A 13,357-nucleotide genomic window follows, 5' to 3' on the forward strand; every position below is an offset into this window, starting at 1 on the left:
AGATGGTTTCTTCTATATGTTGGCTAATAAGAACCTTTTCGCAGTGATCTCGATATTAAATTTAAAGTGATTCATAAAATCCTCAGCCATTTCCTACCAGTTATGCCATTTGCGAGGATCCTGGAGCATATATCAAGTCAATGCTTCTCTAGACAGACTTCGAATGAACAACTTCATTTTTTAGCTTCTCATTTCTCCCTACACCGACTAACTTATCATAGTCTACCCTCAGATATACGTGAGGGTCTCCCTTTCTATCGAATATGTCAAACTTTGGTGGTATGTATCATACCGGCATGTCAATATCTGGTTGAATGCATAAGTCATCATAATCTAGGCTCGCTGTTCCCCTAGTGACCTGCAAGTTTTTCAACGCTTTTCTTAGACCATAAAATTGGGTGTCTATCGACTCATCTTCTTTCAAACGGGCGTCTTTCTCTATCAATTCATATTGATCAACCTCATACGGGACCTTGACCATAGCCGGCTTGTGAAAGTAGGAGCTTCAACGGCATATACATGTGGCATTTGTGGATCATAATGAATGGCGATGTGTGCCCCAAATATCTAACGTGTTTCTAGGTAGGTAGGTATGGTGGGATCTTTAGTAGAAAGGTCAGGAATAGTCCTGATTGTAGATGGATGAGCTAGTGGGGCTTAACCATGAGAAGGAGCATGTTTAGGCATATTTGGTCAATCGACAGAAGGCAAGTGTCTTGGAAAATAGGTGGGCGTCTTGAACGTTGGGAAGGTAGTATCCAAAAGTTTGGCCAAGTCTCGCACTTGATGTAATTCCTCCCTCAGGATCTCAAGCTCTTGTGCCATGTGAGCTATTTTCTCATCATTTTGAGTGTCAGCCACATTTTGAGAACCCTCGAGATTCTCTACTAGTATCATTATGTTTGTAGCAGCATTAAATTCTTTTCCACCTGTCATCTTTCCTCTTGATCAAAGGTTGTACCATGAGCCAGCCAGTTTGCAAGTCAACAAAAATCAACGTTCTTTGGGGAATTAATAAAAGAAAGAAAGGAAAAAAATAGAAACTATGTTAGTTTGGGAGATAAAAAACAATAAATATATAACACACATATATATGCCAAATTACCAACACTCCAATGTGTCCTAATATGGACCCTCTTTTTGCTAGAGGTTGGCATACGCTGCAAATATTAATAATTAATCAATCCAAAATTTAACACGTTCCAAATTCAGGATAGAACTAATATTTTATATATTTAGGGTAAATCCTGAATTGACCACCCTAACGGCATATTAGAACATCAAGCCAAGCCATGCAAGACTTTTTCTTGGGGAAATACAAAGGAAATTAATGAAAGCCTAGGGCCAAGTTAGGTAATCATCATCCTCACTTCCCAAATCATAGTAAGGTCCTGGCTGGTACTCTAGGGATCCGTCACTCTATAGTCCCTAGTGTTTTGAACCTTTTTGTTCATCAAACCCTATGAAACCATACTCAGAGTAAGTGTCTTCTATTATTGGCATAGGTTCATTCCCATGTGCATCGCTCCTGCATCCCTAGGGTCACATATGTTAGGGTCAAGCTCAGAATATGTAACACCCCCTAAAATATTGTATGTGGTATTGATTCACAGATTCTTTCATTCATGAAGCCCAAATGAATTATCAAAGTTTTCTATTTAATTAAAGCATGAAACTTTATGGGTTTTCATATCATGATTCAAAATGCATAGATTATTAAATATTTCAAGTTTAATTACCTATCTTATATTAGCTTATGTTGGCTCTTAAATACATTGAATTGTTGATTTATCAAAGGTCCTTATATGAAGGCATAAAAAGGTTTTAAAGTATTTTGATTATAATTATGTTCTCTTATGTCTAAAGTACTTTAATTATATTATGTTCTCTTATGCCTAAAGTATTTTAATTATAATTATATTCTCTCATGCCTAAAGTATTTTGATTATAATTACGTTCTTTCATGCCTAAAGTATTTTGATTATAATTATGTTCTCTCATACCTAAAAGTATTTTGATTATAATTATGTTCTCTCATATCTAAAGTATTTTGGGCATAAATTTTTATAGAGTAGTCCAAACTAGGTGATTCAAATTTTTAAATAACCCCAACGATATTACCTACAACTTTCATGAAGACCATACCTCAATATTAAGAGAATAAGTAGGTCAAATAAATTAATTTTTTCAAGATATGGTGTTGTAATGAAATAGAGTGTTTGCAGATGAAAAAACATATCTCACAGTAGGCTGCTCCAAATTGGTTGATTCTTAAATGACATGAAATTAGACTTCTATATCTACAATTTTTATAAAGACACCAAATTCTAACGAGGAATTTATCTTATTTAAACGCAGCTCCGAAAGATGGTATTCCGTTAAAAGAGAGCTCATCTCACCTACCATGGAAAGATCTAGAACCATTTGACATCATCCATGACATCAAAATTCTTCATTGAATTTTCAAGATCATCTTTTGTAATTATTTTTATTTATTATTAGGTCCCTCCTCCACACCTATATATACCCACCTTATTTCCTCATTTTATTCATTAAGTTTTCTCAAGCAACTCTTCTCTCTATACACTTCTTTACTCATTCTCAGATATAGTTTTAGTTTTAGTAGTATAGAAATACTATTCCGGTGATTCTTATACTCCGGGTAGTACACAAAATACTCTGGAGAGGAGAAAAGTCTAGGGGTTCAAGAGTGTTGCAATTCGAAGTAAAGTTTCAAATTTTAGGTATGTAAGGCTATTCATAGCATTGAATTGAGTTCGTCCATGCGCCCAATATTTAAATTCATTGTAATTGAGATATAGTTGAGTTTTATCCAAATCTTGAATTCTAAATGAATTAATTCTTCTTCTATTGAGTTAGATGTATTTATGCATTGGGATTATTATTATTTTTTATCTCTCATATTATTGAAATTATTGTTCATGGATACTTTCTCATGAACCCTAATTAATTTAATGTTCATAAATATTTTTACACGTATTTTGAGTAACGATATTGGCTTTTAATATTCTTTGACAAAAAGAGTGATTTGAATTAATATTATATATGTATTTTATTGAGTTTTGAAAGAGCAAACGAATTGAGTTTAAATGAATTTGAGTAAATGATGTTTTGAGCAAGATATTTTGATGAGATATAAATGATGTTTTTGAAGTATAATGATTGATGAATAGGTAATGAGATGAGTTTGATGATTTTAAATTAAAGTCCAATGAGACTAGATGATGAGGTTAATATGAGTACATATTTTGGGAGTAGTATTGAGCACCGAGTTGGGTAAGAATTTAATTGACTCAAACCCCAGAACTACATAGCCAACGTAGGATGGAGGCTATGCCTCTAAAGTCCCAAAAAGAGGACTTTGATGATTGGATCCAATATGGTGATGTACGTTACCCTGTAAAGGTATTGGATGGATGTGGCAAAGACATCGCTTTGTTGTATCATCACTAGCTCATAAGTGATGGTTGTCGGTTAGAGAAACTCCCAACTGTGTAGGCATTGCTTATTATTATTTTTAAATTTGCATTACATATTAATGTTGAGATGATGTTGAGTTCTGAGCTGAGTCTTCCTGAGAGAAATTTCTTGATATCTATCCTTACTTTCCTACCATTTTACATACTTTTACATTCCACGTACTGACTTCATCCAACCTGCATCATTTTATGATGCAGCTATAGCTGTTAGAGATCCTTAACAGGCGCATCGTTGAAGATCATTATTTTTCAGCTATTTGGTGAGTCCTTCTTGTATTCGGAGGAAATATTTATTCTTTTATTATTGTTGAGTATTATGTTTATTTTGAGATAGCCATGGACATGTCATTGGCACCGTCTAATAGTATTAGAGGCTTCGTAGACAGAGTTTGATGATGTAATCGGAGTAGTTCTCTTTTGAAACTACTTCTTCTAAGGATTATTTTTTCTTTGATGTTGATGATGGCAAGCCCACATTAGTATTCTTAAGTATTCTGCTGATGAACATATGAGTGACGAGATCAAGTGGTTCTCTCAGAGGTCAGAGATGGTTTCTGAGTGTCGGCCAAGACTAGGGTACCCACTCGGGGCGTGACAGAATCTTCTTCTGGATCCTTTTCCATCTCCTCGATCGACTACCAAGGATTCTCTTATGGATCTTCTCTCGGATATTCTTCCATATCCTCTTCTGGTTCATCATCGTCTTCCTTATAAGATGATCAATAGACTGTGGGGTCACCTGGTGATACACATGGCTGTGGTGATACGCATGAGGTTTAATAACTCCATTCTAATTTGATCTGATCTTTGTGTGTCCATAAAGTCCAAGATTCTAGCATAGCTAGGCCTTACCAGAATTTCTCCCATTGTAAACCAAGCATAATACTTCGGGGTGCACCATGACTTAACCCCTATGCCTAGGTCAAAAATATCATCCCACTCTTGTATCAATGCAGTGATCCTTTCAATTAGGACTCTTCCCTCATAATTGACGTCCGTTAGCACCATGTTTGACCATAGAGAAATGCCTTGGGTTATCCCAAACTGTCAAAGGACTCTCAAAGGTGCGTAAGTCTGGAAGCCTTCCAACCTAATTAGCTCTATAAAGTAGTTGTGGTTGGTTCTCAACAAAACTCGGCCACGGACCCATGGTAATCTCCACTAAATACGATCCCCTGTGAGGTGGGTCAGGAAAAAGCACCACCCTTCTTCATTGTTTGGAGCACCCCATATGCTCAACCTTTCCTCATGAATCTTAATCTTGTTGTGTAGATATCTTGAGCATCATTGTCTTCTTGCCTTTGATAGAAATGCTCGAACATCCAAATTTGTAGCAACGAGTTATAGCCCCTGAGTTGTTCATGTCCTCTAGAGCAGAGGGACAGCGATCGAAGTATTTCTACCAAGATCATAGGTACAATGATTACTCTAATAGGTCCTCTGAACATCTAAATGACCATAGGAAAGAGGTTGATGTTGACATAATCCCTTCTCTTTAGGAAGATCATGATTCCCAGAAATGCTACCACAAGACAATATCCTTGAGCCTTTCCCAATCATCTCTTGAAATGAAGAATTCTTGGTGGAACCTATCATAGCTCTCCCAACGGCCAAATCTTGTAAGGAAATAATCTAGCCTGACCCATCCTTCATCAACTTTTCACAAACTCAGACCCACTATTAACCCTAAAGAGTTTAGAAAACCAATTCCAAATGTGGTGTGTGGGGCTAAAGGTGCTCTGCCAGCTAGTGAAAATTAGTAATTTGACTTATTTCTTCAAGCGTCGACGTGATTTCAAAATCTGTGAAGTGGAAGGCTATTGTTGTTGGTTGCAAAAATTCAATCATTAGCATAATGATCAACTTATTTTCCTTTATATTCAGCAAATCTGCTAGCGATATCAAGTGCAGTAGAATTTCATTTCCTTGTGCCACCCGGATGTTTCTCCAGCAATCTTTCTGTTATACCCCAAAAATATTTAAGCTAAGACCCGAGCCATTCTTCTTATGCGTATAGGCCCAAATCAAATGAATGCTAATTGTATATACTTATTAGTATCAATTCCTAAGTATTTAAATTGTATTTGAGGTGAATTGGGGTCATGAGAAACCTCTAGTACTAAGTCAAGTTCAAAGATCATTTAATGATTATTAAGAGTTAAGTAGCCTATGACCTATCCAATTAACTATATACGTGTCCTCTTTCTAACACCACAAGTTTGACTCATTTGGAGTTTATATAAAAAGTTATGACCATTTTACTGAATACGCTCTATCCTGCCAGAAGTCTGCAATGGATCTACGACACAAAGAGGACACAGACTCCACTGCCTAAGCCGAACGACGCCCCCTTTATTTTTTTAAGAGTATTTTGTCTTATAACCCTTTGGAGAGTATTTTAATGTCCCCAAACATGTTGAAATTGTTATTTCTCACTAAAATCCCTCTCATTCACTCCTAAACATTAACGCTCAAGAATTTTCAAGAAAGCATCAAGTTAGGGTTCTTTTTCAAGATTCTTCAATAAGGTAAGTCATCTTCATAGATTTCAAGCTTTCCAAACCAAACTTATTCATCTATTCATGAATTGCTAAGATAAATCTTACATCCTAACAATAGGGTTTCCAAGAAAACAAATCCAAGAATTTCAAGAAAGGGTCTCTTCATTGTTATTCTTCAAGTTATGATTTCTCATCAAGATTTGTGGAGATTTTAAGGTATGTAAGGCTAATTATAGCGTTGGATTGAGTTCATCCACATGTCCTACATATAAACTATACCGTTAAACAGTTGAGTTGAGTATTAGCCCTAGTTTCTTGAGTTCTTAAATCTTTATAAGCCCAATTGAGTTTTGCATATAAATCTCATTATGTTCTTGTATATACTACAATATTTCTTGATGAGTTTCCTAAGTTGAGTCTTGTTGAGAGTATGAATTCGTATTTGCATTCACATGAACCCAAATTGAGATTTTATTTATATTTTATGCATTGATGGAGTTTTTTTTAAAGAATGATTTGTGAACATTTTGTATTAATTATTTTATGCACTATTTTAAGTTTAAAGAATGATTATTTTCATTTTTGATTGAGAAAGAGTTTGAGCATGAGTTGAGTTTGAGAAGTCTCTTAATTATTATTTTGAGCATGAGTTTGAGAAATCCCTTAATTATTATCTTGAGCATGAGTATTTTGAGTATAAATAAGTTGAGCATTATTATATTAAAACATCTATTTTGAGATTGTGTTGAGGAGATATAATTATATTTTTATTTTAAATGCATTCACTGAGTTGAGGTTATACCTATTTTAGAGAGAAGAGATGAGTTGAGGAGTTAATTTATGCTTTAAATGCATTCTTTGAGTGAGCCCACAAACTACGTAGCCATTGTAGGATTGAGGCCAAGGCTCTCTTGTCCCAAAAGAGGACTTTTATATTCGATCCATTGAGTTTGAGCATCCTTTGCCCTGGAAAGGTATTGGACGGTTGCGGCAACGGCAACTCTTAAGCGTTGTGATGACGGTTGCGGCAATGGCAACTCTTAAGCGTTGTATCATCACTAGCTCATAAGTGATGGTTGTCGGTTAGAGAAACTCCCTAAGAGAAAAATATTATATTTTTATATATTGAGTTGCATCTCTTACTGTATATAAAGCATTTGTACTATTTTACTTCATGTTTTATTGATTTGAGTCATTCCATAGTGAGTTCTTTGAGTTGAGTTGAGTTGAGTATCATCGAGTAAGTTTTCTTTTAGCTATTTTACATACTCGTACATTCCACATACTAACGCTATTTGGCCTGCATCATTTTATGATACAGACATAGGTATTAAAGATCATCAACAGACATATCATTGTAGATCTACTTCTCTAGTTTTGGTGAGACCTCTTTGCATACGGAGAAGATCCTTTATTTCCAGTTGTTCCATTATTATTTAGTAGTTTTTTGAGGTAGCTGTTGACTTATCTCGACACCTTCTTATGAGTCAGTTAGAGGCTTCATAGATAGAGTAGAGTTGAGTAGAGGGATTCTTTCATAATCTATTTTTAAACCATAACTTCATTATTGAGTTTATAATATTGAGTTACATTATACTTTGAGTATTTTCAATCTATTATCTATTTATTAATGATGATGTTTCTAAATGCCCACTTGAGTTAATTATCTATTGAGTCGAGTCTTCCGTTGAGTGATACAATGAGTGATCAGATCAAGTGGTTCGCTTGGGGCCAGCAATGGTCTCCGAGTGCCGACCACTCCTAGGGTACCCTCTCGGGGCGTGACACTTTCAAAATCTTGAATACTTCAGTCATCATACGAATGTTAAGGAGGTTTTGGTTGATTTCCATCTGGAAAAGAAGAAAGTCATTCCTAATGTCCTGAATCTGTTACGACTTTAATACTTGGATCAATCAATTATTTTCACACATATATATGTCTTTGGGTATTAAAGAGAAACCTGTTGACATGAGGGCGGCTCCCTAAATGCAATAACAATATCTCATATTGTCCTGCCTAAGGTGTATGCAAAATGTCCTATTTCTAGAGTAGGATTTTTTTCTAGATGATTGAGAGAGGACTGAATGATTGTGAGAAGGTGTGCTAATCTAATTGTATCAACTCTGAAACTAAGGAATTCAAGAAAGTTTCAAAGGAGTGTGTGACACCCCTTGCGTGTTCAGTGTGTGTTTGTGTACGGCCAAGTACTCGATAGAAAATATAAATGATGGTCTAAGAAAAGCAGTAACATGTAGTGTTTTCAAATAAATAAGGAGCGCAAGTTTGGATTTGACTTGCGTCCTTTCACATGAAGAGTGATATAATAAATTATGATGAAATAATTAAAGTAAATAATAGACAGATAATAAACAAATATCCCTTAATTCTAAAACTAAATTTTACTAAGGTTAAAAAGTACATGGGATTTCCCCAGCAGAGTCGCCAAGCTGTCTCACCCTATTTTTGAACAAGTCGAAATAGTTTGCAACATAAAATAGCTATGCCTCTGATTTTGAAAAATGTTTAGAGTCTCCACCTAATTTTAAGGAAAATATTAGGAAAACCATTTTTAAAAAAAAAATATAAATGTAAACTCTGTTTTGATTTGCGAAACCAGTGAGATTCTAGGTAAAGGTTTTGGTTATTCTAGAGGAAGGTGTTAAGCATCCCTAAGAGACAATCTGAAGATAGTTCTTAAATTTAGTTTAGAAAAATGATTAGGGATATTTTATTTATTTATTTTGCTTTAGAAAATGTTGATAAGAAAAATTTTCATTAATTTGAGAAAAATGGTGAAAATACAAGATATGTCATATATATATCTATAACATGTGTGAAAAAAACTTAATAGTAGTCTATTTATCATATGGTAAAATAAATAAGTAAATGTACTTGAAGTGTACGACGATTTTATATATTAAGAAAATATAGTTTTTTGTTAAATTCACATGAAATAAATGAGCTTATATAAATCTATTGAATATAAATGTTGAGTTTAAAGGATATGATAAATTATTAACTTTATTAACATATATAGAATTATGATATATAAAAAATAGAATAATAAATAGGTTGTAAATATATAGCAATATGTGTGATGTATAATAAATATGATTTGATCAAAAAATTTAATAAAATGGAGTTTTCGCAAAAATAATAAAAATAATAATGATACAAAATATTAAAACATTATGTATAGTTGGTGGTCTTACACATATTCAAAATAAAATATGCATATGTATGTTGCTTACAATATTATTACAAAATGACGATAGATACATGTGTAGTAAAATAATGTGTGTATTAACGTATAGGAATTTTTTTACAAAAAAAAAAAAGGAAAATAGCATTGATAAAGGGATAGTAGATATGGAAAAAAATATGTTGTGTATAACAAAATAATACATCAAGTATAGTAAAAGTTAGTATAAAAATAAAATATATACCTTGTGTGTATGACATATATAAGTATGTACCTTGTATTTTGAATCTGTTAATGAATCTGAAATCTTAAAATAATACATTAGTTCAAAAGTAAAGTACCTAGGACATATATTCGATTTGAAAAGATATAATAATAAATCATTTTTTTAAAATAATCTTAGTGGCCAAAATAATAATAACAAATTATTTTTATAAGAAAATTAATTAAAAGAATCTAAGATGGCCTATCTATTAAGATTCATTCTATAAATATATTAGTTTTGCAGAAATATGATATGAAGCCATATCTATTCTTGATTAAAAAATATCTCTCTCTTAGCCTTTAAACTAGTTTCTAACGGATTTTTAAAAAAATCTTAAGCGCTAAATTTTCTTATTCCCTTTGTCTTAACTTAAACACCTAAATGAATGTTCTAAAAGTTCATCTATTCTTAAGAGTACTTTTTATTTTTTATTCTAAACATACTATTAGACTTATTAACAAATAATATTAGCTCACATAAAAATTTCAAATAAAGAAGAGAGAATAGTATCAATATCACATATATGTAAACATATATATAAATAAATTAATGTATCAAGAGAAACATAATTAAAGCATTAACAAGGAAGGCTAAGGGATGTTGACTCCTAATTTACAAGATTCCGAGCTCTGAGGATCCTAATAGTTGTTGGCCCAATATTTTGGGCCAAAACGAGTTTCAAATTGGAACTCCATCTCCCCAAACATGTACATGAAATATAATAAGAGAAAAATGATTAATACCATATTCTTGACCCAAAAAAATAAATGAAATAAAAATTAAGCAAACAAAAGCACGTGAAAGCGAACTTGAGGTGATATAAAAAATGCAAGTTGTAAAAAAGGCCAACTTTGAAATGAGATCACATTTATTATTGTAAACTTAAAATGTGATCATGTCTAATCAAAAGCACGTGAAAGAGAGCTTGATGATTTATTCAAATATACAACAACAACAACCCAGTGAAATCCCACATCGTGGGGTCTGGATTTATTCAAATATATATATATATATAATATAATATAAAGGTAGATAAAAGAAAAGTGATGTGGCACCTCTCTTTGGCCAAGGATCCTATTTATCTTTTTTCGCCTTTTTTGATAATTTTTCCAATTTATTTGTCTTATTATTGTATATAAAAATGAATGTGTCAATTAATATTCATTCATTTATTCATATTCTTTAATATAAAAATTTAATTGTCTTTATTTCCATTACTCTCGTGACTTTTGATGATCATAACTCCTAACCTATATTGATGACTTTATATTAATTGTTACGTTCATAGACATTGAAAATATATGCTTGTGGTGCTTATTCAGTTTTTGATTCACTTTTTAAGAAAAAATGATGATTGTCATAGAGAAAATGCATATGCAGAATGTTCCCAACGTGAGAAGGTGATCAAGAAAGTCACATATATTTTTTTCCTCATTCTTTTGCTTTCTTTCTTCATATTTCTATTAATTGTTTATTTTAATAGAAACTTACAAACTCTTTGTTCTTGGGATGTATTACAAAAGCTTGTAAAATTCAACCCTATTTATGTAATTACAGACGAAGGAGAAAATCTCAATAGAGAAGTTTTACTAAATATGGTTCAAACTCTATTCGAAATTAATTTTACATTTTTTTTTGGCATTCTATGTCTCTATTCTATGTCTCTAAGAAGCTTGCGACTAACAAATCTTGACAGGGGAAGTGTTTTGGATGATACTTGCTGAAAAGATTAGCCATCAACAAGCCTTTTTATATTTCATAGAATGTCAATCATTTTTAATTGTTTGTGTCTCTTGTAAATAGATACATTGATAGATAAAGGGAGAGGATATTTTTCATAAAAAAATACTTACAAATCTTTTTGCATATATCTAACACAATATCAATAAATGTGTATATATATATATTATAGTGACATGAATTAACTCCAAATGTATATTGATTATTATAAGCCTCTTTATCTCTCCATTGATAATTCGTCTCTCCACAACTCCATGTTTATATAGCCTCAGTCCACTGCCAAGCGAAGAGTCTCCATAACTAAAATCACCTCCTTGTTGAAGATTCTTCACATAGTCGTTACTGTCTCACTGTACCCCATCACCGTGGACAGTGCCTTGAAGGTGTTCGACAAAATTCCTCAACGAAATATTGACTCATTAAATGCTATCATTTTTGGGTTTTTGGCCCAAAGATTCGTTAAACCCAAGATCGGCTACCCACACAATCCAAAGGTCCTTGTAAACAGCATCTTGGCAAGCCGACGTGGACAGTAACTCCGACGTGAACAGTAACTCTGAAGTGAACAGTACTACGACGTAAACAGTGTTTTTCGGCGGCAACCAGGTTCATTTCAACTGGAGTTGGTACCTCCGGTTTCCATGTCTTTCCATATTTATTCTTTGCTCATACAATTGTAGTTACTTTTTGTTGACTTTAAACCTTTGAATAATTTATTAGTTTATACTCGTTTTTGTGGCTTTGGATAGTGATGGTAGACTAGGATCATGTTCTCGCTCATAGATGGGGGCGGGGGCGGAGACTAGGGTAAGGAGGGGTAAGTGGGTTAAAGAAGCATCTAGACTGAGAGTAGGTTCTTGGAACATTGGGACGTTGACGGGAAAATCGATAGAGCTAGTTAAGATTCTTAAGAAGAGGAAGATTAATATAGCTTGTGTACAAGAGACCAAATGGGTAGGTTCTAAAGCTAAGGAGGTAGATGGGTATAAGCTTTGGTTCTCTAGTAGATTGAAGTATAGGAATGGGGTAGGCATTTTAGTAGACAGTAATTTAAGGGACCAGGTGGTGGAGGTTAGGAGAGTCACTGATAGGATGATGTCGATTAAGGTGGTCGTTGAAGGGATCACGTTGAACATTATTAGTGCTTATGCGCCGCAAATGGGCTTAGGCAAGGAAGATAAGAGGCGTTTTTGAGTGGATTTAGACGAGTTAGTGGGAGGCATACCACCTACTGAGAAGCTTTTTGTGAAAGGGGATTTCAATGGGCACATCGGGTCTAGTTCGGGAGGGTATGATGATGTGCATGAAGGCTTTGACTTCGGGGACAAAAATGGAGGAGGAGTTTCACTTTTGGATATCGCAAGAGCTTTTGGGTTGGTGATAGCCAATTCGAGTTTCCCAAAGAAGGAGGACCACTTGGTAACCTTCCGGAGTGTGGTGGCTAAGACTCAGATAGATTTTTTACTCCTTAGGAAGGATGATAAAGGTTTATGTAAAGACTGTAAGGTCATTCCGATCGACAATCTAATGACCAGACATAAGCTTTTGGTGATGGATTTAGGGATCAAGATGACGAGGATGAAGAGGGTCGGGGACGACCGACCTAGGATCAGATAGGGGAGTTTGACCACGGCTAGCGCCCTAGAGATGGGAGAGAAATTGAAGGATATTAGGGTTGTAGAAAGGGAAGTGTTGGGAGTCTCGACAGATAGCCATGGCCGGCATCGAGGGGATTGGTGTAGAATGGAGAAGTGCAAGGAAAGGTGAAAGAAAAGAAGATAGCGTATGCGAAGCTGATAGAAAGCAAGGATGAGGTGGAGAAGTGGACGAATAGGGAACTTTATAAGATAAAGAGGAAGGAGGCAAAGTCGGCAATTTCGACAGGCAAAAATGTCAACTTTTGAACGCCTTTATGCTGAACTAGAAGAGAAAGGCGGGGATAGGAAATTTTTCAAGGTAGCCAGGGTGCGAGAGCGAAGGTCACGCGATGTGGATCAAGTAAAGTGCATTAAGGACAAGCATGGAAAAGTATTGATAGAGGAGACCCTCATTAAAAAAGAGATGGCAGACGTACTTCAATAAACTCTTGAATGAAGAAGGGGACAGAGAGATTGTGTTGGGAGATTTGGAACATACACAAAGGATTCA

The sequence above is a fragment of the Solanum dulcamara genome, chromosome 3 (assembly GCF_947179165.1).
Source record: "Solanum dulcamara chromosome 3, daSolDulc1.2, whole genome shotgun sequence".
Taxonomy (NCBI): Eukaryota; Viridiplantae; Streptophyta; class Magnoliopsida; order Solanales; family Solanaceae; genus Solanum; species Solanum dulcamara.